This window comes from Cetorhinus maximus, chromosome 23, assembly GCF_964194155.1.
Source record: "Cetorhinus maximus chromosome 23, sCetMax3.hap1.1, whole genome shotgun sequence".
Classification (NCBI taxonomy): Eukaryota; Metazoa; Chordata; class Chondrichthyes; order Lamniformes; family Cetorhinidae; genus Cetorhinus; species Cetorhinus maximus.
This window is the reverse complement of record NC_135901.1, coordinates 60,837,539-60,864,787: the sequence shown is the minus strand read 5'-3', so window position 1 is coordinate 60,864,787 and position 27,249 is coordinate 60,837,539. Positions and strand designations below refer to the sequence as shown.

The following is a 27,249-nucleotide window of genomic DNA, read 5'->3' as shown; positions in this document are numbered from 1 at the left end:
CCTTCCAGTCTTGTGTACGTTGTTAAGCTTTGAAATTGTTCATATTTTCACACTGGATTTCAATGTGAAGAAAGCAGAGCTGTGATAAGCTTATATTGTTCAGCAGATGTACTGCACGAAGGTACAGAACAGGCTGATGGTAACAGTGCTCTTTGGACAGGGTGAGCTCCAGGGAAGGATTGGCACCATTAATGTGTCGCTCAATTAGTCTCGTGACAAATCTCGTGCTGGAAATGAGAAGAAAACTCACTGAATTTGCTCCGTATTTTGGTTTCAAAAGAGCCGAATAGAAAGTTAGAAAGTACATCTCGCTAGAGCGTGTTATAAAATGGCAGAATGACTGTGAAAGATGCACCCGTGCTGTTGGGAAACATCAAATTATAGAAAGTTACAGCATAGAAAGAGGCCATTCGGCATCGATGAGCTGATGTGCTGCGTTTAAAGAGCAGTTGTGATTGACCCATCAGGAGTGATATCTTTGTCAGTGCAAACAGTAGGGTCCAAAATTCGTCCTTCCCCCATCCATATTTTGCCTCGCGCCACCATCTCGGTGGTCAGTGCTTTGCACCCAGCCCTTCTCTTGTCCTCTTTTCCTTCATTCATTCACTCCGCCTTTATCTTTGTTCCCGACCTGTTCCAAGTGTGATATTTCCACCTCGGAGGCAAAACTTCAACTGTCACCCCAAAGATTCTGGTGGAGCTGCGAAATGTTTTCAATCAAAAAGTTCTTAATACCCATTTTAACAAGATCAAAAATCTGAATTCCCTGACCAGGAACCGAACCCAGGCAGTGGCGATAAGAGCGCTGAATTCTGACTACTAGACCACCAGGGAAGCGGTGAAGCTTTTATCAGTTTGGTTTATCGACGCTGCTTTTAACAATGTTTCCATTTTAAATGGAATGAATTCTTCAGTCAATGACAACAACGGTTGCTGTGAGCTGGGACATGGAATTGACAGTGAGGTGAAATGGCCCCACAAGCTGCTCAGGTGTAACTGTCAATTTCCAAAACCCACCAACATCATTACTGCGGCTCCTGTGAAACTGGCAAGGCAACACATAGCAGACATTCATCACTGAAAGTAACTGACACACATGACATTCTAAACACTTTCATGTCGCATCTCTTTCTGCTTCTGTCCCTGCCTCGCCTCCAGCTCCCTCTGCCCGTCCAGCTCCCAGGCCAATTAGCTGCTTGATGCAGACACAGTCAGTTCATGAACCCAAGCTTTCCATGGAAAGCAGGGTCAGGGAATGTGGGAACCCAGGATTTTAGAAAGAATGAGTTTGCAGATGACATAGTAAAGATAATCTGGGATCTCATCTTCCTGATTCTCCCAAATACTGATAGCAGGAATGTGCACAGTGCCGATTATCCACAGTCGCAGATTCCTTCCAGTCTTGTGCACATTGTTAACCTTTGAACCCACTCGCAAGAGGGATTATAAAATGGCAGAATGACTGTGAAAGAAGTAACCGTGGTGTTGGGAAACATCAGATTATAGAAAGTTATAGCAAAGAAAGAGGCCATTCGGTCCTTTGTGCTGCTTTCGAAGAACTCTGAAGAAGAGTCATACGGAATAGAAACATTAATTCTATTTCTTTCTCCAGAGATGCTGCCAGACAGACTGAAATTTTCCAGCATTTTCTGTTTTTATTTCAGATTTCCCGCATTCACAGTATTTTGCTTTTATCTCTGGATTTCTAGCCCAGTGACAATGCCAATACGCCATCTCCTGAATGCTGACAAATGAATTAGAAAATACGGATGTGTTTGGATAGGTTTTTTCCTATTTAAAATGTTAAATCCTCAGGCGGCAGGATTCGAACCCATGTGTTCATTTTTAACAACAGATGTAAATTATTGAACATTCACTCACACTTAAATGAGCAAGCTTGGATAATGTTTTTGCCCAGTTTCAAACCGCTGCTCTGCCACATGTGAAATGACTGTGATCCCCACTGCCCTGCACGAACCCTGCACTGTAAAGATCCCAATGGAGCTGTCTGGAATGTTAAGCTGTGACGTCATGCAGCAGCACTTTGGGTCTTTGTTTTGAAGAAATGAAATTCGGCTGTTCTCATTAGGAATGCTGGAGACAGACTGATCAACAATGTCATCATCAAATGGCACAGCGCAGTAAGAGGACCTAAGATGGAAGCAAAACATTGTAGACGCTGGAAATCTGAAGTAAATACAGAAAATGCTGGGAAAAACTCATCAGGTCTGGCAACATCTGTGGGAAGAGAAGCTGAGTTAACGTTTCAAATCCGTATGTCTCTTCTTCAGAGTCAGGCCGACTCGAAACATTAACTCTGCTTCTCTCTCCATAGATGTTGCCAGACCTGCTGAGTTTATCTAGCATTTTCTGTTTTTACTTTAACAAAAAGCCCTTCACCCCATCGTATTTGTGCCAGCTATTTTTAAAGACCTAACCAATTCGTCTCAAATTCCTTTTCCCTTTCCTTAAACCTGAGTTTTCCCCCTTTCAATCGTTGTCCATTTCTCGCTTGAAGAAGGAGTTTCTGCAGAATCCATGCACAGTTTGCCTTAAGTAACCAAGTTTCCCTGACCCAATGACATGAAGAGTTGGACTAGGATTCCTCATACAGTTTTCGCTACAATCATTATTTATTTATGCAATTGATTTCATATCGAATTACAAAAGAACTTTACCCTGATCAAGCTGGTCATCATTATTTCTGAGCTGATATATACAATCTAACTCCATTTACTCTACAAACTGGAGAGCTGGATTCAGGTTCCAGTCTCTGGAGGAGTGGGTCTGAATCCCAGCGCACCCAAATTTTCAGCTGCTTCCCACTTTCGGGCATGTTAGGAGTTCCCTTTGGGTGAACCAGACAAAAAGTCCAGTTTAATACGGGGAGTGGGGCGGGTTGTGGTCCTTTATCTTGACAGGGTGAACGGGGAGAGACAATGTAAATAGAAATTGGTGTGTGGGAAAGGCGGGTGTGTGGAATTGGTTTAGTTGCTCTTCCTGAGAGCCAGCACAGATACGACAGGCCGAAAGACTTACGTTATAGCCGCCTCTGGTTTAACATGAACATGTTTTACCCAAGGAATTGCGATTAGTCGTGGACGAGAGTTGAGGACGATGTTTCTGACATCCATCGGGGTTTTCCCAATGTTGGTTTGCTGACTGCGGTTCTCGTTGTTCCTGATTTTAACCAGGTGCCAACAGGATTAATTATCGGCTAAACAGAATCAAACAAAAACTCCCGCGCTTTCTTATTTCCATTCATCTGCAAGGATTTGCGAAATCTGCAGACGGAAATGGAACAAAACTGAGCCGGTTAGGTGACATCCTTTCTTTCTGGGTGTTTGTCTCTCCTTAGGCCTCTGTCACTGTCGATGTATGTGTCTGTGAGTGTCCCGCTGTGTGTGTCAATGTGGTTCAGTTCCTCATTTTCACCATCCACACTTTATTCACCTCAGTTTTGTGGCTTCATATTAAGATCGTACAGAGAAAATAAAAACAGGCTTAAAAGGTTCAGGAGGAATTTTCTTTCTGTATTTTTGGGTGGAGACTATTCAGCTACTAAGTGTCTGCACGCTACAAAGAGGAGGGTGATTGAAATCTTCACTGAGCAACATTTAAACAGCCAGACACCGAGTCCTTGTGGTCGAGTGGTTAAGTCAATGGACACATCGAGAGAATGAATGTGTAAATGCAAAAAGCCCAAATTGATATCCTTCGGACATTAGGAACTGTATTTCTTCTCGAAGCTGTTCCACGTATGATATTTGCAGCTCTGATGTGAAACTTCAACTCTCCCTCCACTGATCCGGGCGGAGCTGTTGTGTGTTTCGGTTTTCAATCAATAAGTAAATCAGGCTTGTTTTAACTGTTTGTACCAGATCAATAAACCTTCATTGCCTGGCCGGGAATCGAGTCCGTGCCACGGCGGTGAAAGTGCCGAATCCTCACCTCTAAATCACGAGGAAAGCTGTCTATAACCCTTGCAACGTGCTTTATCCATGCCGCATTTGCCCTTTTTCAGATACTTTCACCAGAGATAAGTTTCTGCTACAGAATTTTATCTTAAACGACATCTTCGGGCAATGACAGCCACTGTTTTTAAGGGGTGAGCTGCAGTGAAGGGTTGGCACCAATAAAGTGTCGTTCAACTGGTCTGGTTCCAAACCCTGTGCTGGAATTAATGAAAAACTTTGAGTTTGCTCAGTGCCTTGGCTTCAAAAGCGAGGATATAAGAAATTACCTTCCCATAGAGTGTAATAAAATGTCGGAATGACTGGGAAATGATGCTGGAAGACATAAATTATAGACAGTTACAGCAAAGAAAGGCCATTCGGCCTGGGGCGCTGCTTTCAAAGAGCAGTTGCGATTGATTGGTCTGGAGTGATATTTGTGTCAGTGTAAACATGCGGCAGTAAAATCTCTCACATTACCACGGCAGACATTCATCAGTGAAAGCAACTCACACACATCAAATTCTGCCGTTTTCATGTCGCATCTTTTAATTCTCTGTTCTCCATCTCAGACATTTCCAGGTCTATCAAATATCATCCATGCAGAATTTTGTCCTGTTCCTCGTTCCACTGGGAGGTTTGCTGTCGGTAAGATGCAGTAAGTGGCTCCATAGCTCAGTGGTTAGAGCACTGGTCTTGTAAACTAGTGGTGGTGAGTTCAATTCTCAGTGGGGCCTGTAGCTAAAATTTATGAAATTTGGTGGCAAGGTAATCTTTGAGGAGAGCACTTTAAAAAGATATCGTAAGGTCATGTGAGTGGGCAACAAGATGGCAGATGGAATATAATGTCGGCAAGTGCGAATATGTTCACTTGGTTATAAAAATTAGAACAGCAGAATGCTTTTAAAATGTGAGATAGTGAATGCGCTGATGTTCAAAGAGACCTGGGTGTCCTTGGACAAGCAATGTAGAATGTTAGCATGCAGGGGCAGCAAGAAATTAGGAAGCCCAATCGCATATTGGCCTTTATTACAAGGGGATTGGAGAGCAAGAATAAAGATGTTTTTAAAGAAGAGTTTTAGTGAGACGGCATCGAGAATCCCGTGTGCTGTTTTCATGTCCACATTTATAAAAGGATATACTGGCAGTGGAGACGGTACAGAAAAGATTCACTAAATTGGTCTCTGGGATGAAGTGGTTGTCCTATGATGAGAGGCTGAATAAATTGGGCTTCTATTCTCTGGAACTTAGAAGAATGAAAGGCAATCTCATTGAAACCAACAAAATTCTGAGGGGGCTTGATCGGGTGGACACAGAGATTGTTTCCACTGGTCAGGGAGTATAAAACACTGGGGCACAGTCTCAGGGTAAAGAGCTGATAATTTAGGGCTGAGATGAGGAGTTATTACTTCACCCAAAGGGTTGTGAATCTTTGAATTCTCTACCCAGAGGGTTGTGGCTGCGCCATCATTGAATACATTTAAGGCTGGGATGGACAGGTTTTTGCTATCTCGGGGAATTAAAGGATATGGGGAACGGGCAGGATAATGGAGTTGAAGCCCAAGATCAGCCATGATTGAATTGAATGATGGAGCAGGTTCGATGAGCCGAGTTGTCTACTCCTGCTCCTATTTCTTGTGTTCACATGCATGATAAAGACAATAATTCATGTTATAATAAAAATAAAAAGTGCTGGAAGTTCTCAGCAGGCCTTACAGCAAATGTGAAGGGAGAAACAGAGTGAAGATTTCAAGTTTAATATGACTCTTTTCCAAACCATAAATTGGCTGCTGGTTACGACATTTTGCACAACATCGAGACAGGGAATGGAACCCAGGCGGTGAAAGCACAGAATCTGAACCATTAGGGTGTTTCGATAGCATACTTTTTGAACGAAATTAGCTTCCAACTGAAGGTTTAATGGTTTGAAACCACCTCGGGTCAAATAGATTCCCTCTCTTCCTGCTTCTACTTATATCACTGGCATAGTTCTGCTCTGTGCCCTTTGGCTACAAGGAAATCTTGTCCAAACTTTGCCACTTCTGCTGTTAATCAGTTAGTTCCCACACAAATAGACTTATGAATATTCATTTCAAATAAAGCGAGAAAATGGGGGAAACATGTGCATAACATCCAACCTATTAGAAAGATTAGGTTCAAAGCAACGAATAGAAATTGATTCTCTGATTGCATATACCGAACTGGAACACACCATCACACTGAGTGAATCCACTGTCTGTTCAAATGTTGCTCAGTGAAAATTTCAACCTTCCTCCGCTGTGTCACATATGGACACTGAATCAATAAGCAGCCTCCACTTAAATAAACACAGAAAGCGTCAATCTCCTCTTGCAACTTTTACACCTGTTGTTATTCTCTGTACCATTTACCATGAAGATATATAATGCAAGTGAATAAAGTTTTGCGATGGTAAAACTGTGTTCACCCCTCGGGGAACTGAACCACATTGAGACACACACATTAACACCGAGAGTGACAGAGTTCTGAGGAGAGGCAAACTCTCAGAAAGCAAGGATGACACCAATTTAACTCAGATTTATTTCATTTCTGACTGCAGATTCTGTGAATGCTTATGGATGAACAGCAGATAATGAGAGCATTCAGCCCCACCAATTCCCACTCATCCTTCAATTTCTACAGCCTCCCTTGTTCTTCCTAGCAAGACGAACCACGTCATGTGTCAAATGCCCCTAAGGGGTTTGATGAAACGTCTGAAAGGACGAACCAACTGAAACTTTGGCAGTGATGAGATTCAAGTCCACGACTCGATCGAGGCTGCAGCCTAAATCCAGTGCCTTCGACCACTCAAACACGCTACTGCTGGCAATATGATCGTAACCATTGCCTTGAGTGGTATTGGTGCTGAATAAGAACATAACAAACAGCAGCAGGAACAGACCATTTTGTCGCTCGAGCCCCTCACAGTTCCATAAAATCAGAGCCAAGGTAACAATCTTGAGGCCATTCAGCCCGGTTCAGAGGAACATCGACCATTCAGCTTTTTGATGCTGCTCCACCATTCAATAAGATCATGGCTGACACAACAGAAACCCCGCGCAGCGAGTTAGCCCAAGGGACTTGTAAAGAATTTCAAACTGTGTCGTGATGCGGATTATGCTTTACAGAAATGGGATTGGGCTGGGATATTTAGGAACACCATAGAGAAATTGATCGAGCAATAGAATCATAAAAGTTCACAGCTCATTAGGACCCATCGTGCCCTCGCCAGCTTTTTACAACGAGCTGCCCAGTTAGTCCCAATATCTTTCTCTTTCTTCATAACCCAGCAGCTTTTCCACTTCAAATATTTGTCCAATTCCCTTTTGAAAACTCGGAGTTAAGAAAAACAATATTGAAAAAGGCGCAAGAGCTCCGGCAGTGTTCATGCTCAGTGTGTGAAAATTAACAAAGTTTCCCTGGCCCATTCTCGGCATGTTATTTTATTCAAAATATATTACAGTTCATATAATATCATTAAAATTTATTGAGATCACATTGACTAATCTGCCATCAAGGAATCACATCTGACCCCAGTGATCTGTGAAAAATGTAACTAAGTCAAATGGTGCACCTTGTGAGTGCTCCAGTGGCGCAATCGGTTAACGCGCGGTACTTATAAAGCAGCGCAGTCAGCGGGCTATGCCGAGGTTGTGAGTCCGAACCTCACCTGGAGGGGAGGTTTTACTGGAGCTGCTACATGATCGTAGATTCTGGAATTAATAGCACGGTTTTCAATGCAATAAACCTGCAATGACAGACCATAAGCGCACCCCACCCCCTGTACAGGGGTGTACAAGAAATCTGTAAAACCAACAGCGACTCATTTACCATCTCTCCCATGCTTGTAACTTGTTCTATTTGACTAAAAACTTCTAGAAAACCATGTTTAAAGGGAAAGGTGTTGCACTTCCGCCAGTGATCACACTAGATAACACCCGGCTGGAAGTGGTTGGTTAATACTGCTCCCCAAGTTCCACAGTGACAGACAGTCTGCTCCTTGATGCAGTTCCTGATACACACACGGGGTAAACAGATATCACCTGGCTCATGAAACGTACATGGATTAACATCAAGCTGACCCTTGGGGCCAAGCTGATGGTGTATTAGGGCTGTGTCCTCAGTACCTTGTCTGGCTGTGAGACAAGGAGGACCTATCAAGGAAAGAAACTCCGCGACTTCCATCTGCACTGTGTGCGGTTGTTATTGGGTATCTCCTGGCGGGACACAATCAGGAAGCAGCAGTCCTCACAAAGACAGAGCTCCTTAGGCTCAGCAAACAGAGGGAGGTTGGATGGCTCGGGCCCGTTTACAGGATGGAAGGTGATCACATAGCTAAGGGCCAGGCGGCCAGTGAGACGTCCAAAGCTCTGCTTGTGTTACACTTACAAGCGTGATATGGAGGCCCTAATTAGCGATTATCATCCATGAATTTCACTAGGTGATGACAGGGGAAGATGGCGATACTTCCTGTGGACTGTTGTGCATCGCAATGGCGACAGCGGCTTGGCAACAGACGCCAAGACAGGAAACAACAACCCAGAACATCACTTGTAGCTTCACGTGAGACACTTGTGACAGAAACTGCCCCTCAAGGATTGAGCTCAGCCATCAGAAACTGTGCAGCACCTGGAGACAACCCATCTGAATAGATTTGTTTGCTGCGTGTCCATCATCTTTCAAGAATGGAAGGATGACAAAGATCATTGTGAAATTTACTTGCAAACAATATGACGTGTCACTCACACACACACACACACACACAAAGAGGCAGACACACACAGACGCACAGATAAACAAGCACACACCAATACATACGTACAGACAAACATACACACATACAAAGACACAGACATACACAGGTGCACACAGACATACATGCATACATGCACAAAGAAACACACACACACACAAATACACGCAAATACGCATAAACACACACACAAACGCACGCTCATACACAGACAGAGAAACACACAAAGACACACACACAAACACGCGGACACATACAAAAACACACAGACACACAAACAGACTCAAAACACACAGACACGCACACACCGACACACAGACACACACGCACATATACACACAAAGATGCACAGAAACACACACCACACACACTGACACAAAAAAAAACCACCGACACACACACAGGCACACACTCACATATGCAAACGTATACACACACACACACTGACGCAGACAATGCCCACATGTCCGTCCTTGGCCTGCTGCAATGTTCCAGTGAAGCTCAACGCAAACTGGAGAAACAGCACCTCATCTTCCGACTTTACAGCCTTCCAGACTTAATATTGAGTTCAACAATTTCAGATCATGAACTCTTTCCTCTATCCCCACCCCCTTTCCGATCTCCCTTTTTCCAATAATTTATATATTTTTAAAAAATGTATTTTTCTTTTCCTACCTATTTTTAAATTTATTTCGATCTATTGTTTTATCTCCATATTTTAGCCCATTTCGATCCCTTCCCCCTACCCCTCCCCCACTAGGGCCACCTGTCACTTGCTCGTCCTGTTTGCTACCCTTAATGTCCCCATTAGCATATTCCTTAGACAATATCACCACCGTCAACACCCTTTTGTCTGTGACAACTCTTCTTTGCCTCCACCTCACACTGGCCCTCTATCTAGCTCTACCTGTCCCACCCTCCACAACCAGCATTTATTTCACTGCATTTCTCCATTTCCTTAGTTCTGATGAAGAGTCATACGGACTCGAAACGTCAACTGTATTCCTCTCCACAGATGTTGTCAGACCTGCTGAGTTTTTTCAGGTATTTTTGTTTTTGTTTCAGATTTCCAGCATCCGCAGTATTTTGCTTTTACCTGAGAGAGAGAACAATACGTTTCAGTGAGTTAGGCGCTGTCTCAGGTGAAACAAAACATTTCAGTGAGTGTGGTGACAAACGTGCCAATCTTAGCAAAGAAATGGTTGGTATGACAGGAATTTCTAAACAAGAGCACACAACAGAATATACTATCAATGAATATTTACGTTATTAGACGATCTGTAGTTACAGTTTGAATAAGAGAAAATAAAATAAAATTAAACATTCTGGTGAAGATAAATCTTTTATCTTTGTGGAATGATGCAGCATGATTTATTTTCACACCGACACACAGAACAGGTGATGTCTCATATGTAACACTGTTGGCTGTAATGAAAATGAATATCTGGAGCTGTGCGGAACAAACAGTCAATGGGAAATTTGTAGTTTCAGGCCAAAGTTAGAGGCCCATTTCCAACTCAACGTCCACCTTATAGAAACATAGAATAGTGTAGTAACAACAGAGACAGAGTCTGGTGTGGTGATTACTGAGACAGGGCCTAGTGCAATTTAAGCAGAGACATTACTAGTGCAGTAATAATAGAGAAAGAATCTAATGTTACTTAAGCAAAGACGTGACCTAATGCACGAATAACAGGGACGGGGAGCAGTGCTATATTATATACTGCTGTAATAGCGGAGACGGGGTGAGTGCAATATTTACTGATACAGGGCCTGGATCAACATCAAGTGAAATCGGGCAGTTATTACAGGCACAGGGCCCAGGGTAATTGCTTCCCAGAGAGAGTCTAAGTCGTAATAACGGAGACTACCGCCAGTTTAAGAGAGACAGGTCTGATCTCGTGGAGTAAAAACAAGGAAAGGGAGAGTGGAATAGAAGCAGAGACAGAGATTCAAAGACAAAGTCTCTGCAAAGACAGGATCCATCTTAATTAAAAAGACAGACAAGCTCGAGTGTGATACAGGCTGATACAGAGTCTCGTTTAACTTGTTCTGAAATACGGTCTAGCGGAATATAAGTGCAGACATGATTGAATGCGTTATAAGCAGGGCTCCGACCGAGTGAAACATAAGTCAGGTAGTGCCGAGTGCAGTAATAATTGAGACCGGATCTTGTGTAATACGAACCTGCCTAGTGTAGTAATAACACAGACCGGATCCAGTGTAAGAAAACTGATACAGGGTCTAGTGGAGCTTCACATAATTCAGGGCTCTTTTTAATATCAACTGACGCAGTGCCTGGTGAAGTAAATACCGGCAAATGTACAAGATCAGTAAAAACAGAGACATGAACAAGTCCAGCAATAATAAAGTCATGATACAGGACAATAACAACAGAAACAGGGAACTGTATGATATGAATGGAGGAATGTATTGGTGCAGCATTAACTGAGACAGGGTCCAGTTTGATAGACACGTGGCAGGTTCTACTGGAGTAATAGCTGAGACAGAGTCTTGTGAAATGCAAATAAAAACATGTTCTAGTTTTCTATAACCAGAGACAAGCTCTAGTGCAGTGAAAACGGGGGCATGGCTTATTGTAACTTTGGTCGAGACCTGCTTCAGTGCAGTCATGACTGAGATAGTGCCAACGGTATTGTGGCCCTAGTCCAGTACATAAACAACTGAGTTTGAGCCAATTACAGAAACAACCGAGAGATGACCTTCTCTAATATGATCAGAGACATGTCATAGTACAATAGAAACAGAAACAGCGTCTAATTTAATATGAACAGAGACAGTGCCAAATGCAGTAATAATTGAGACAGCGCCTGCTTCATGTGATGTGAGCAATCATGGTTTCACTGCCATCCACTGGTCAAACTTTGCTACTGCAGGTGTTGTGAAAATGTCGATTCCATTTACTGTTTCTGAGGTCAATGGTTTAAATCAGAAATAAGGGAAAACGTAGACGGCAGGATTTGAACCTGCGCGGGGTAACCCCAATGGATTTCAAGTGCATCGCCTTAACCACTCGGCCACGACTACAGATTTTGACAGTAAGCCTGTATTATTTATATAAAGTCATAGAATGGTTACAGCAGACAAAGAGGACCTTCTGCCCGCCCTGTCTCTGTCACAACCTAGCCGGACATGCACGCGCGTTATTTTCTATGTGAAAATTCAGGGAGGTCAATGTTGTTTCCTCTTGGAGCCTCAGCTTGTTCTGAATTTCAAACTGTGGAAGGTAATCGACCAACAAAATCCACAAGGTGATAATGCATTCCTCTCAATCATCAATAACATAATTCACATCTTCCACTTCTTTGCTGCACCTCCTTCCAAACTCCACTTGCATCGTTCATCCAGATATTTTTCCCTTTGCCATTTTAATATGAAGTTGCACAACCAATGTTAATCAAGTTTGTGATGGTGAATATGTGTACATCCCCTCAGGGAACGGAACCGCATTGACACACACAGAGGAACACACAGACACATACAATGAGAGTGACAGACGCCGAAGGAGAGACAAACACCCAAAAAGCAAGGATGTCACCAACTTGGCCAATTATTGTTCCATTTCAGACTCCAAATATAGTGAATGTTTGCAGATGAACTGAAGCCAGAAACACGGGGGTGTTTGGTTGTTTTTTTTTCATTTGACTGATAATTTATTCTGCAGGCAGTTTGTGTCAATCAGGAATGAGAAGAAGGGGAGTTGGCAGGATTCGAACCACGTGGAAAAACGGCTCAACCACTCGGCCAAGACAACTGGGTAAAGGCTGCATGTTGTTTGTTTAAAATAGTAGAATGAATACAGGGAGTTCCAGTGAAAGAAGGTCTTCCAGTCCGTGTCATTGTCCCACCTTTTCCCAGTCACCCTGGGATTTACACTGTCTCTCCTCATTCTTCCAACTGAAATACAACACTGCACAGATCATCTGCTCCTTCACCGCACGGAGAATTTTTTGGAAGCGTCTCAAATAACAAAGCACCAGAAAGTTTGGCAGCGATGGGAGTAAAGCCCAAATCACCAGAGAGATCCGAAACTGAACCAGCGGCTGAGCCAACTCGGCCTCACTACCACATTCAGATTAAACACAAACATTGACACTGAATTAGGATATAAAAAATAATGTTCAGGAATTGGCCATTCGGACCGTCGAGCATTCTCAGTTACATAATAAGATCATCTGAAAACTTCAACCATCCTCCGCTTTGTAACATCCAGAAGTTTAGTTGCTGAACAGTCTCCACTCAAAATAAAGAGAGAAATGTCCTGTTAACTGCTTTTTTTTTTGCTGATATGAAGTCAGAGAACTAACATGGATAATGTTTGGGTGGTCAAAATGGGAAACTGAACGACATTGACACACACAGAAAATCACAAATATGCGCGTTGTTAAGGTTTGAAATTGTGCTTATTTTCACACTGTCTTTCAATGTGCAGAAAGTGGAGCTGTGATCAGCTTATAGCTCAGAAGATGTACAGCAAGAATGTACATAACAGGCTGATGCTTACGGTGCCTGTTTGGACTCGGTGAGCTGCATCTTACGATTGAAGCCATTTAAATGTGATTCAATGAGTCCCGTTCCAAATTCTGTGCTCGAAAAAGAAAACTTGCTGAATTTGCCCATTGTCTTGAATTCAAAGCATCACATGGAAGATAAGAAAGTTAATCTTAACCGTGGTGTCAGGAAACATCAAATGACAGAAAGTTACAGCAAAGAAAGAGGCCAGTCGGCCCTGTGTGCTGCTTTCAAAGAGCAGTGTGATTGGTTGATCTGAATGATATTCGTCATTTAGGAAGAATGGGCAAAAAGGAAAACGAGGCGGAGTCGCGCTGTTAATAAGTAACCAGATCGGTACATTAGTGAGAGAGGATCTTAGATTGAGGGATCAACATGTAGAATCAGTTTGGGTGGAGCTAAGAAACTGCAAGAAGCAGCAAACATTGGCGGGAGTTGTTTATCGGCCGCCAAACTGTAGTGGAGTTTACTTTTACAAACTTCACCAAAGACAAGTTTCTTTGACCAAATGGTCTATGTCGGTGGAAAACAAGTGTCCCCTTCAGCCAATGAGAAGAACCATTGCTGTTCGCTGGAACATGAAGTCGATACTTTCCTCCTTTAAGACAGTTATTAAAGCCATTCCCTTTGACCGAGCTTTTAGTCACCTGACCGATTATGTGGCTCAGTGTCATACTTTGTGATAAAATGCTCCTGGGGAACGCCTTGTGACGTTTCATTAGGAAAAATGAGCTTTATAAATATAAGTTGTTGTTGTAGTCCATACATAGAAAGAGACAAACTACTCTTGTCTCTTTCATCCTGATATTTTTCACTGTAACTTTGTAATGTGAACTTGCACCACTAATGTGAATACAGTTCGTGCTCGTAAAAATGTGTTCACCTTCTCAGGGAACTGAACCACATTGACACACACACAGGAACACAGACAGGTATACACCGAGACTGGCAGAGGCCGAAGGAGAGACAAATGCCACAGTGAAATCATGTCACCATGAAATCATGTCACCAAATTGGCTCCGTTTTGTTTTCCATTTCCAACTGGAGATTTGCAGAAGGCTGACAAATGAACGGAAACAAGAGAACACGGGTGTGTTTGGATCGCTTTCCCTCGATTCAAACGATAATTAGCTCTGTCTGTGCGCCGATAAAATCCAAAATAATGAGAAACGTAGTCGGCAGGAGTCGAACCTGCGCGGGGTAATCCCAATGGATTTCTAATCCATCGCCTTAACCACTCGGCCACGACTACAGAAGCTGCTGGGTTATTACTATTATTTGTATGAAATCATGCAATGGTTACAGCGGAGAACGTGGTCTTTCTGCCCGTCCTGTCACTGCCATTACCTGATCTTTTCCCCGGAATCCTGCAATTTATCCTGTCTCTCCTCGTTCTCCCGACCAAACTGGGAAAGAAAGAGTGAGAATGATCCAACCCGGCCAATTACCGCTCCATCAGTCTACTCTCCATCATCAGTAAAGTAATGGAAGGGGTCATCAATAGTGCTATCAAGTGGCACAGACTTAGCAATAACCTGCTCACTGATGCGCAGTTTGGGTTCCGTAAGGGCCACTCAGCTCCTGACCTCATTACGGCCTTGGTTCAAATACAAACAAAAGAGCTGAACTCCCGAGATGAAGTGACATCAAGTCAGCATTTGATCGAGTGTGGTATCAAGGTTCCCGAACACAACTGGAGTCAATGGGAATCAGGGGGAAACTCTCCGCTTGTTGGAGTCATACCTAGCACAAAGGAAGATGGTTGTGGTTGTTCGAGTCAGTCATCTTAGCTCCAGGACATCACTGCACGAGTTCCTTAGCGTAGTGTCCTCGGCCCGAGCATCTTCAGCAATGAACTTCCATCCATCATAAGGTCAGAAGTGGCGAAGTTAGCTGATGATTGCACAATGATCAGCACCATACCCGACTCCTCAGATACTGAAGCAGTCCATGTCCAAACGCAGCCAGACCTGGACAATATCCAGGCTTGGGCTGACAAGTTGGCAAGTAACATTCGCACCCCACAAGTGTCACGCAATGACCATCTCCAACACGAGAGAATCCAACCATCGCCTCTTGCTGTTCAATGGCATTACCATCACTGAATTCCTCACTATCAACATCCTGGGGGTTCCCAGTGACCAGGAACTGAACTGGACTAGCCATATAAACACTGTGGCTACAAGAGGAGGTCAGACATTAGGAATCGTGCAACGTGTAACCCACCTCCTGACTCCCCAAAGCCTGTCTACCATCTACAAGGCAAAAGTTAGGAGTGTGATGCTTGCAGCCCCCGCAACACTGAAGAAGCTGGACACCGTCCAGGGCAAAGCAGTCCACTTGACTGGCACCACATCCACATTCACTCCCTTCACCACTGATGCACAGTAGCAGCAGTGTGTACCCTCTACAAGATGCACTGCAGGAATTCACCAAGGCTTCCAAGAGAGTAGCTTCCAAACCCAGGACCATTACCAGCTTGAAGGACAAGGGCAGCAGATAGATAGGAACATCATCACCTGGAAGTTTCCCTTCAATTCACTCACCATCCTGACTTGGAAATATATTGCCGTTCCTTCACTGTCACTGGGTCAAAATCCTGGAACTCCCTTCCTAACAGCACAGTGGAAGTACCTACACAACATGGACTGCAGTGGTTCAAGAAGGCAGACCACCTTCCCAAGGGCAATTAGGGATGGACAATAAATGCTGGCCCAGACTGCGAAGCCCACATCATGTTAATGAATAAAAAAAAAATCCAAGTTAACCTGCAAATTATATTGCTTTGAACTTCTGACCAAAGTAAAGCACTGCAAACGGCAGTCCCTGGAGCAAGGCTGACGTATTTGCTCAGGTGAGGAACCAGCTGAAGCTTTCAATATTGGTTTTCTTAACACCGAATTTCCAAACAGTAATTGAGCAATGGCTTGAAAGCGAAAAACACAGGGTTAAGGAGAAAGAGAAGAAAATTGCCTTTAATTGTAAAGCTCTTTCTACAAAACTGACATAGACACCATGGGTGGAAGGTCCTCTTACTGAGCTGTTCCATTTGATGATGACATTGTTGATCAGCCTGTCTCCAGCATTCCTAATGAGAACAGCCGAATTCCATAGAACCATAGAACATTACAGTACAGAAAACAGGCCATTAGGCCCGTCTAGACTGTGCTGAAATATTATTCCGCTAGTCCCATTGACCTGCACGCAGTCCATAACCCTCCAGACCTCTTCCATCCATGTATCTATCCAATTTATTTCTAAAACTTAAGAGTGAGCCCGCATTTACCACGTCAGATTGTAGCTCGTTCCACACACTCACCACTCTCTGAGTGAAGAAGTTCCTCCTAATGTTCCCCCTAAACTTTTCCCCTTTCACCCTAAAGCCATGTCCTCTCGTGTTGATCTCTCCTAATCTAAGTGGAAAGAGCCTACTCGCAATTACTCTGTCTATACCCCTCATAATTTTGTAAACTTCTATCAAATCTCCCCTCATTCTTCTACGCTCCAAGGAATAATGTCCTAACCTGTTTAATCTTTCCCTGTAACTCAACTCCTTAAGACCCAGCAACATCCTAGTAAATCTTCTCTGCACTCTCTCAAACTTACTGATATCGTTCCTGTACTCCAAAGTTGGCCTCACCAATGTCTTATACAACCTTACCATAACATCCCAACTCCTATACTCAATACTTTGATTTATGAAGGCCAGTATGCCAAAAGCTTTCTTTACAACCCTGTCTGCCTGTGACGCCACTTTCAGGGAATTATGTATCTGAACCCCCAGATCCCTTTGTTCCTCCGCACTCCTCAGTGCCCTACCATTTACTGTGTATGTCCTACCTTGGTTTGTCCTTCCAAAATTCAACACCTCACACTTTTCCGCATTAAATTCCATCTGCCATTTTCTGGACCATTTTTCCAGTTGGTCCCGATCTCTCTGCAAGCTTTGAAAGTCTTCCTCGCTGTCCACAACGCCTCCAATCTTAGTGTCATCAGCAAACTTGCTGATCCAATTTACCACGTTATCATCCAAATCATTGATATAGACAACAAACAACAATGGTCCCAGCACAGATCCCTGAGGCACACCACTAGTCACAGACCTCCAGTCTGAGAGGCAATCATCCACTACCACTCTCTGTCTTCTCCCACACAGCCAATTTAGAATCCAGTTTACAACCTCTCCATGGATACCAAGTGTCTGAACCTTCTGAATTAACCTCCCATGTGGGACCTTGTCAAAATTACTAAAGTCCATGTAGACAACATCCACAGCCTTTCCTTCATCTACTTTCTTGGTAACCTCCTCGAAAAACTCTACAAGGTTCGTTAAACACGACCTACCACGCACAAAGCCATGCTGACTATCCTTAATCAGTCTTTGGCTGTCCAAATAATTGTATATCCGATCTCTCAGAACACATTCCAATAATTTACCTACTACTGACGTCAGGCTCACTGGCCTTTAATTACCTGGTTTGCTTTTGGAGCCTTTTTTAAACAACGGAACAACATGAGCTACCCTCCAATCCTCCGGCACCTCACCCGTGGCTAAGGACATTTTAAATATTTCTGCCAGGGCCCCTGCAAGTTCTACACTAGTCTCCCTCAAGGTCCGAGGGAATATCATGTCAGGCCCGGGGGATTTATTCACTGTAAGGCAGCAAGCACCTCCTCCTCTTTAATCTCTATATGTTCCATCACACTACTGCTTGTTTCCCTTCCTTCCTTATACACTATGCCAGTTTCCTGAGTAAATACTGATGCAAAAAAAAAACTGTTTAAGATCTCCCCCATCTCGTGAGGCTCCACACATAGATGACCACTCTGATATTCAAGGGGACCAATTGTGTCCCTTACTATCCTTTTACTCTTAATATAGTTGTAGAAACCCTTCGGGTTTACCTTCGCATTATCTGCCAAAGTAACCTCATGTCTTCTTTTTGCCTTCCTGATTTCCCTTTTTAGTATTTTCTTACATTTCCTATACTCTACAAGTACCTCATTTGTTCCTTGTTGCCTATACCTGCTATACACCTTCTTAACTAGATCGCCAATATCCATTGAAATCCAAGGTTCCCTATGCCTGTTAACTTTGCCTTTAATCCTGACAGGAACATGCAAACTCTGCACTCTCAAAATTTCGCCCTTGAATGCCTTCCACTTACTGAACACATCCTTGCCAGAAAACAACTTATCCCAATCCACTCTTCCTAGATCCTTTCTCATTTCCACAAATTTGGCCTTTCTCCAATTTGGAATCTCAACTCGAGGACCACACCTATCCGTATCCATAATTAACTTAAACCTAATGACATTGTGGTCACTGGACCCAAAATGTTCGCCTACACATAAAGGCCCAAAGCGCTGCTGCATGACGTCACCGCTTAACATTGCAGACAGCTCCATTGGGCTCTTTACAGCGGAGTGTTGATAGAGGCGAGTGGGGTCATATTCGCTTCACATATGATGGAGCTGCGGTTTGAAACATGGCAAGAGCGTTATCCAAGCGTTTTCATTTCAGTGTGAGCGAAAGTTCGATGATTAACGTTTGTTGGAAATATGAACACAAGGGTTGGAATCCTGCTGACTAAAGTTTTCACCATTTTTGATTTTAACCAAATTAATTATCAGTTAATTAGAAGGAAATCTATCCAAATACGTCCGTATTTTCTGATTCCCATTCATTTGTCAGCATTCAGGGAATTTGCTTTCGGAAATGGAACAAACACGGAGCCAAGTTGGTGACACTCTTGCTTTCTGGGCCTGTGTCTCTCCTTAAGACTCTGTCACTTTCGGTGTACATCCCTGTGTGTCTGTTTCTCTGCGATTGTCAATGTGGCTCAGTTCCCTGAGGGGGTGAAAACGTTTTTAACGCCGCAAACTTTATTCGCATTAGTTGTGCGAATTCATGTTACAATCTCGCTGAGAAAAGCATCAGCGTGAAAGATAAAACAGGAAATTGGCCCTTTCTATATTTATCCTACAACAACAACAAATTATATTTATAAAGCGCCTTTAACCTAATGAAACGTCAGAAGGCGTTCCCCAGGAGCGTTATATAACAAAGTGTGACACCGAGCCTCTTTTCGGTCAGATGACTAAAAGCTCGGTCAAAGAGGGAGACTTTAAGAACTGTCTTAAAGGAGGAAAGTATCGATTTCATGTTCCAGCTAACAGCAAAGGTACTACTCATTGGTTAAGAAGTCTCTTGTGTTCATCTGACACAGACCATTTGGTCGGAGAAAGTTGTCTCTGATGAAAGAGATCGGGAATGAAAAAACAATGTCAAAAGTTGCCTCCATAATCCAAATGATGTCCAGTGACCAGGAATCGGCGCTTCCATTGGACCAACAGCGAATAGGGTGGAGGGTTTTGGAAATTGAAAGTTACACATGAGCAGCTTGGGGGCTATTTCACCTCACTGTCAATTTCATATTCCAGCTCACAGCAACCATTGTTTTCATTGGATGACGAAGTAGTTTATCTTGAACCGAAACAGGCAGTTTTGTGGTGAAAGAGATCTGAACTGAAAAACAATAGGCAAAAGCAGCGTAGTTAAGCCAAATCGAAAAACGTTAGCACAGCTTCCCTGGTGATCTAGTGGTCAGGATTCGACGCTTTCACCGCCGCGGCCCGGGTTCGATTCCCGGTCAGGGAATGTCCACTTATTGAGTTTTTCGGAACGGGTGTTGATCACTCATTGACTGGAAAGGTTTAAAAGCTCCACCAGAATCAGAGGAGTGAGAGTTCAAGAGCTGGAAAACATCACACTTGGTTCAAGTGGAGTGAGGGAATGAAGAAAGAGGAGAGGAGCACTGACTATAGAATTGTTGGTGTGAGGCAAAATATAGGTGGGACAAGTATGAATTTTGCTGCCTACTCTTTGCATTGGCAGAAATATCACTCCTGATGGATCAACCAATCACTCCTGCTCTTTGAAAGCAGCGCGCCCGGCCGAATGGCCTCTTTGTGCTGTTACTTTCTATAATTTTATGGTTCCCAACAGCACGGGTCATTCTGCCATTTTATAACCCACACCAGCGAGGTATTCTTTCTTACCTTGTATTCGCCTCTATTGAAACGAAAACACGGAGCAAATTCTGCGAGTTTTCTTGCCATTTCCAGCACGAAATTTGTCACGAGACTAATTGAGCGACACATCAATGGTGCCAATCCTTCCCTGGAGCTCACCGCGTCCAAAGATCACTGTTATCATCAGCCTGTCATGTACCTTCTTGCAGTACATCTGCTGAACAATATAAGCTTATCACAGCTCTGCTTTCTTCACATTGAAATCCAGTGTGAAAATCAATTAAAAAGATGAACAACTGGGAGAGATAATCGGCACTGGGCACATTCCTGTAATCAGTATCTGGGAGAACCAGGAAGGTGGGATCCAGGTGTCTCTTCCACGAGTTTTATCCATTCCCACGAATTGATTGTGTCGGCATCAAGCAACAGCTAATTGACCTGGGAGCAGGACGGGCAGAGGGAGCTGGAGGCGAGGCAGAGACAGAAGCAGAAAGAGATGCGACATGCATTGAATTTGATGTATGTCAGTTTCTTTCAGTGGTGAATGTCTGTCTTGTAAGTTTCACAGGAGACACAGCAATTGGTGTTTATTTCAAGCAGCAAGATTTTAAAAGTAAAAAGATAAAAGCAAATTACTGCGAACGATGGAAATACGTCACAGCTGGTGAGAGGAACAAGCCGCACGAATTTTATTTGGCTTTTCTAAATATCATAGCGTCCAGCGTGGGGCTCGAACCCACGACCTGAGATTAAGAGCCGCATGCTCTACCGACTGAGCTAGCCGGGCATATAGAAAGTTGCTCCATATGCCAACATACATGGAGAAACCTGCTGCTTTCCACCTGGTGCCTCAGTTTGTTCTGACTTTTAAGGTGTGGAACATAATCGGCCTACAAATGCCCCAAGGTTGCAATGCATTCCTCTCAATCACCAATAACATCATTCACATCTTCCACTTCTTATCTGCACCTCCTTCCAAATACTGTGATCCATTTTCCTCAGGATTTTCGCCTGGATTTAATATTTACCTGCTTTGTGACCTCATTTTGAAATCAGATTCGCTTCAACATCCAACACAAACTGAATTGCAAACCTGACGGACAAACAATGGAAAACAAGTCACTCGGTAACACAAATCCCATGGTGCTCATTTTCAGATTCACAACAGTCAGCTTTTCAATAAAATGAAGGAATTTTACGGTGAAAAGAATTAGAAAGTTGGTGTGACTTTTATTTGTGACTCACTCACTCGGGTATTCTGTAAATGCTGCTCGGAGGTTTAGTGACCGGGATATAATCTACCTGTGTTTTCCTGAGCCTGTGCTCGGTGTATTGGGAGGTTTGGCCCGGGTTGGAGTATCTTGTGTCCCAGGGATGGGCAGTAACCCGCTGATTGAAGCTGCAGTCGCCGCTTTCTGCTGGCAGCGGGTGATTGGAGAGTGCGGGGACGGAATATTGCTGCTTTTCTGCTTTTCCCTGTCTCACTCACTGTGGAGCTGAGGAAGAGTGAATAATTGATGGGTTTGTTTCAATCCAATAACTTGATGAATTTCCAATGGGTTAGATATCGGTGTATGGTCGGTCTAATTGTTTTCTCAATGGAGTCAGCAACGTTTATGGAGTCTTCGTATTCAGCTCAAGTACCCAATGACAACCGGGAACTGAGTGACTATGAATGCTGATAGAGAGAAAACAGTTAAAGTTTCATTCCTGGGTGGTCTCCAACCACCAACCTTTCGTTTCATAGCCGAACGCACTAAACAATGGCGCCACAGGGACCGATGAAAGTTTAAGCCAGGGTGTCAGTGAGTTAAAGCTTCAGATTGCTGCGAACGGAATGACCATTGTTCTCTATCAGTTTTACTCTTCCAAAATAAAGAGTGGGACATTCATTGTGGATATATGGAAACAGTTTGATCCGACCCACTATAGGCACACCCATGTCACTGTGAACCAGCTCTCCTACAACCGGTGCCGTCTCCCTTCGAGCCTTTGCGTGTCTTGTCTGTTACCAAGTATTCTGATTGTCCTGAAGCTGACATTAGTTTTGAATTCCTGATGTGCAGTAACGAGAATCTTTTCAAAGTCTCAGATCAGTTAATTTCACTGATAACATTAGAGTCAATGTTCCAGTGTCTTAAAGAAGGGAAAGGTGCCTTGACTGTCTCTGGTCAGTCTGACAGTTCACCCTTCATTCTCCCCTGATTCCGGTTCCCAAAGTGTTTCTGAATATTCACAAAGCTGGAGACTGGGTTTTCTGTATTGGTTCCCAATCCATTTTCCCAGTTGCCAACTGACATTATTTTCCAAATATTTTTTGGAGAGGACAGAAAAGCGGCCTCGAGACCACAATCAGATCAACCATGATCTTGCTGAATGGCGGAACAGGTTCAAAGGGCTGAATCGCCTCCTCCTGATCGTCATTCGTCCCTTCCTGTGACACAGCCCGAATCACTCCTGACTTTAGCAAACTGCCTTCAGAATTAATTATCAGCTAAGTGAAATGAAAACCACCCAACCATTTCCGTGTTTCTTCTTTCCGTTGATCGGCAAACATTCACTAAATCTGCAGTCTGAAATGGAACAATAATTTGCCAGGTTGGTGACATCCTTGTTTTCTGGGTGTTTGTCTCCCCTTCGGTCTCTGTCACTCTCGGTGCATATGTCTGTGTGTGTTCCTCTGTCTATGTTAGTGTGGTTCAGTTCCCCGAAGTGGTGATCACATTTTCACCATCACAAACTTTATTCACATTGATTGTGCAGCTTCATATTGAAATTTTACAGAGAAAAATATCAAAATGAAAGATTCAAGAGGGGTTTGCAATGTTTGTACGGAGGTGCAGCTAAGAAGTGGAAGGTGTGAATGATGTTATTGGTGATTGAGAGGAATGCATTGTAACCTTGGGGCTTTTATCGGTCGATTACCTTCAACAATTTGAAATTCAGAACAAGCTGAGGCTTGAGGTCGTAAACAGCAGTGATCTCCATGGATGTTGGGATGTGGAATGCTTCGTTCTTCTTACATGCCTGGCTAGTTCAGTCGACGGCGTCTGAGGCTCTTAATGCCAGGTCTGTTGGGTTCGCGACCTGTGATCAGTGAAAGTCCCTTTTTAAACATTGTTGTTTTCATGGGTGATCCCCAGGTCTCCATTCCTCCGGCAGTGTCACCGCTCAAACTGAGTCTTTCTCCATCCCGCTTTGTTAATATCACAGTTGCTGGTTTATGAATGAAAACTGCTCTCGGCTTCACTGGAAGTCAAGTTTTTAATTCTGAGCATTTGGTGCTTTCACCGACGCAGCCTAGGTTTAATTCCCGTATAGGGAAAACCTTTTCTTTCCCGCTGTGTGAACTGTCACAGTGAATAGGAATTCCTTATTAAAAGAAACCAGGTCTGGCAGCGTCTGTGGAGTGTCAAACAGAGTTAATCTTCCAGCAGGATGATCTTTCATCAGAGCTGGAAAAGCCAGAGCTGTAACAGGTGGAAAACAAGTCTAGAGGCGGAGAGATGGGACTGAAAGGACAAAAGGGAAGGACTGTGATCGGTTACAAGGCATGAGAGAGAAACTGTCTAAAGGGATGATGGTGCAAAATGTGGGTGGGAATGGGACAGATTTTTCTTCCTGCTGTTCAAACTGGGAGAAATGTCGCTCCTGATCAACAAATCACAACTGCTCTTTCAAAGCAGCACGCCGGGCCGAATGGCCTCTTTCTGTGCTGGATCTTTCTATAACTGTTTCATTTCCACTCCCAATGCTGCTGCTTTCACAGTCATTTTATCATCTTACAACCCACTCCAGCAAAATCCACCTTCTTCTCTTGTGTTCAGCTCATTTGACGTCATGAGACTGAGCAAATTCAGTGAGAAGTTTTCTTCTCGTTTGGCACGAGATTTGGAACCAGATCTGGGGGATATTTGTGTCGATGTAAACAGTGAAATCTCCCCTATTACCTCCACATTTTCCCTTGCACCACCATCTCGATAGTCAGTGCTTTGCAGCCTATCACAGCCCTTCTCTCGTTTCCTATTTTCACCTCTGTGTTTGCTCGCGGCCTGTTGCACGGGTGACATTTCCAGCTCGGATACAAAACTCCAGCTCTCACTCCACTGATTCAGGCGGAGCTGATATGCGCTTTCAGTTTTCAATCAATAAGCGATGCACATTTATTTTTAATCATTCGCATGATGTTTATAAGGGCCGAACCCTAACCACTAGACCCCCAGGCTTGCTACTTTACAGGCCGGTTTACCCATGACATCTGTGCCTTCTATTTTCATTTCAGACCTCTTTCACCAGAGACACTTTTCTCCCACAAAATGACACGTTTATGTAGAACACATACGACTTTTTCAGCCAATGAAAACAGCGATTGCTGTTAGCTGGAGCAGCATTCATTGTCACACAGTCCCGGGTTGTCATTGGGTCCTTAAGCGACAAAAGAGGTCAGAAATTGTCAACTCTCCTGTTACCCGGCGAGTTCCAACAGACATGTCTTTTATTGAATATTCATTTCGAGTATTCTCCACTCACCCGCTGCCAGCTGAAGGATATCCTCATTTTGCTGAGTGTACACTTTGTGAAAAGACGAAGAGCAAGTGCAATCCGGCTGTGAGATTCTGCATTCAGCTAATATTCAAGAACAAGCAGGAGTGATGCAACTTTCCCTTTCACCTAAACGAACAAGTATCGAAAATGTTTCTGCTTGGTTTTGAATCGGGGACTTTCCGCATGTGAGATGAACGTGATAACCACTACACTACGGGAACTCAGCACGAAGTGAGTCCAGTACACGTGACTACAATGCAGTTCCGCAGCAGCACTTTGGGTCTTTGTTTTGAAGAAATGGAATTCGGCTGTTCTCATTAGGAATGCTGGAGACGGGCTGATCAACAATATCATCATCAAATGGTACAGCGTGTTGGAGAGTCATTAGGCCATCACATCTATCCCAGCTTCATTTTAAAGGAGAACATATCAGTCTCAATATAATTCTCCCTTTCCATAAGCCTCATTTTTCACTATTTCAAGTCACTGTCCATTTCATTTTTGAAGAAGGTGTTTCTGCAGAATCCATACACAGTTTCTCTTAATTAACAAAGTTTCCCCCGACCCAGTGACATGAAGATTTGGACTTAGGTTTCTTCCAGTCCCTGTCATTTTAACCAGGTGCCACCAACCTCATCCCTGCGGCTCCTGTGAAACTGACAAGGCGACACACAGCAGAAATTTATCACTGAAAGTAACTGACACACATCAAATTCTGCCGCTTTCATGTCGCATCTTTTAACTCCCTGTTCTCCCTCTCAGACATTTCCAGGTCTATTAAATGTCATCCACCTGGAACTTCCGCATCAGCCTTTTTCTACTGAATATGGTCGGTTTTCCATTTGGCAAGTGGGTGGCTCAATAGTTCAGCGGTTACAGCGCTGCTTTTGTAAGTCAAGAGCCCAAGTTCAATCCTCGCTGTAACCTATGAATGACCTTCAGCTGAGAATGTCAAGTAACGTGCGAGACTGCGGAACAAAATAGGAAAAGCATTCTGCTTTTAAGTTAAAATACTGCGGATGATGGAAATTTGTACGAAAAACAGAAAATGCTGGGAAAGCTCACCATCTGACAGCGTCTGTGGAGAGGGAAACAGAGTCACAGTCTCGAGTCCGTGTGACATCTTCAGGTCTATAGAAGGAGAAATGTGATGCAATTTATACTGTTTACGAGGGGGTGGGTGGAGCAACTGGAAAGGTCAGTGAAAGGTGGGGGCTCAGTAGTGGTTGACAAAGCAGCCAGGGACACAAGACAAAGGAAGTGTTAATGGTCGTGGAAAGGGCTAAAAAAGGTGCTGATAGTGGTGTAAAGGTGTGAATACAGAACAAGGGTCAGCACTCTGTTAAAGAACAACATAGAGCAACTGACAGATGGTCCTTTAGGGGCCTCCCTCTTCACCTTCCAAGGGCCCAAACACTCCTTTCAGGTGAACCAGCTCTTCACTTACACCCCCTTCAATTTGGTCCACTGCATTTGCTGCTCCCAATGCGGTTTCCTTTACATTGGGAAGACCAAACGCAGACTGGGTGACCGCTTTGCAGAACACCTTTGGTCTGTCTTCAAGCATGACCCAGACCTTCCTATCCCTATCCATTTCAACAAATCATCCTGCTGTCATGCCCACATGTCTGTCCTTGGCCTGCTGCAATGTTCCAGTGAAGCTCAACGCAAACTGGAGGAACAGCACCTCATCTTCCGATTAGGCACTTAACAGCCTTCCAGACTTAACATTGATTTCAATAGCTTCAGAACCTGAACTTGCTCCCCTATTTTCACCCCTTTTAAAATCCCGTTATAAAAATGTATTTTTATTTTTCTTTACTTATTTTTATTCATTTATTCATTATTTCATCCCCCTTTTATCCTCTTTTCTATCCTTTGTCCCCAACCACTGCCCCTCTCCCCAACCCACCACAAAATAGAGCCATCTGTCAGTTGCTCTAAGTTGGCCTTTCACAGGGCGCTGACCCTTGTTCTTCAATTCACACATTCTGCTTTCTTGCCTCTATGTCACTATCAGCACCTTCTTCAGCCCTGACCACTACCATTAACATCCCTTTGTCTTGTGTCCATGACATCATTGTCAATATCTCCTTTGCCCCCACCTATCATTGACCTCCTACCCAGTTTCGCCTGCTCTACCCGCCCCACCTCTCCCCACCCCACCCCACCTCACCCCACTCCTCCCCACCCCACCCCACCCCACCCCACCCGGCACCCTCCCCACCCTGCTGCCTTGAACAGTGAACATTACTTCACTTTCTTTTTCTCTTTCGCTCTGGAGAAGAGCCAGGCCGACTCGAAACGTTAACTCTGTTCCCTTCTCCACCGAGGCTGTCAGAGCTGCTGAGTTTTCCCAGCATTTTCTCGTTTTATAATATATAAGAGGTGATTGGCTAATCAAATGCCAGA

The 27,249-nt window shown here is 43.8% G+C and overlaps 5 non-coding genes and 1 pseudogene across 6 annotated transcripts in view; 2 read left to right on the top strand and 4 right to left on the bottom strand.

Moving 5' to 3' along the window:
• The window catches only part of LOC144698352 (uncharacterized), a 674,481-nt pseudogene that overhangs the window by 30,540 nt on the left and 616,692 nt on the right, over nucleotides 1–27,249 (bottom strand). The window lies entirely within an intron of this gene.
• On the top strand, nucleotides 4,618–4,690 carry trnat-ugu (transfer RNA threonine (anticodon UGU)). Its single transcript has one exon. It is a non-coding gene; the product is annotated as a tRNA-Thr (tRNA).
• trnas-uga (transfer RNA serine (anticodon UGA)) lies at nucleotides 11,691–11,772 on the bottom strand. The gene has a single exon. It is a non-coding gene; the product is annotated as a tRNA-Ser (tRNA).
• On the bottom strand, nucleotides 14,428–14,509 carry trnas-aga (transfer RNA serine (anticodon AGA)). Its single transcript has one exon. It is a non-coding gene; the product is annotated as a tRNA-Ser (tRNA).
• Nucleotides 19,847–19,918, top strand: trnae-uuc (transfer RNA glutamic acid (anticodon UUC)). Its single transcript has one exon. It is a non-coding gene; the product is annotated as a tRNA-Glu (tRNA).
• trnak-cuu (transfer RNA lysine (anticodon CUU)) lies at nucleotides 21,008–21,079 on the bottom strand. Its single transcript has one exon. It is a non-coding gene; the product is annotated as a tRNA-Lys (tRNA).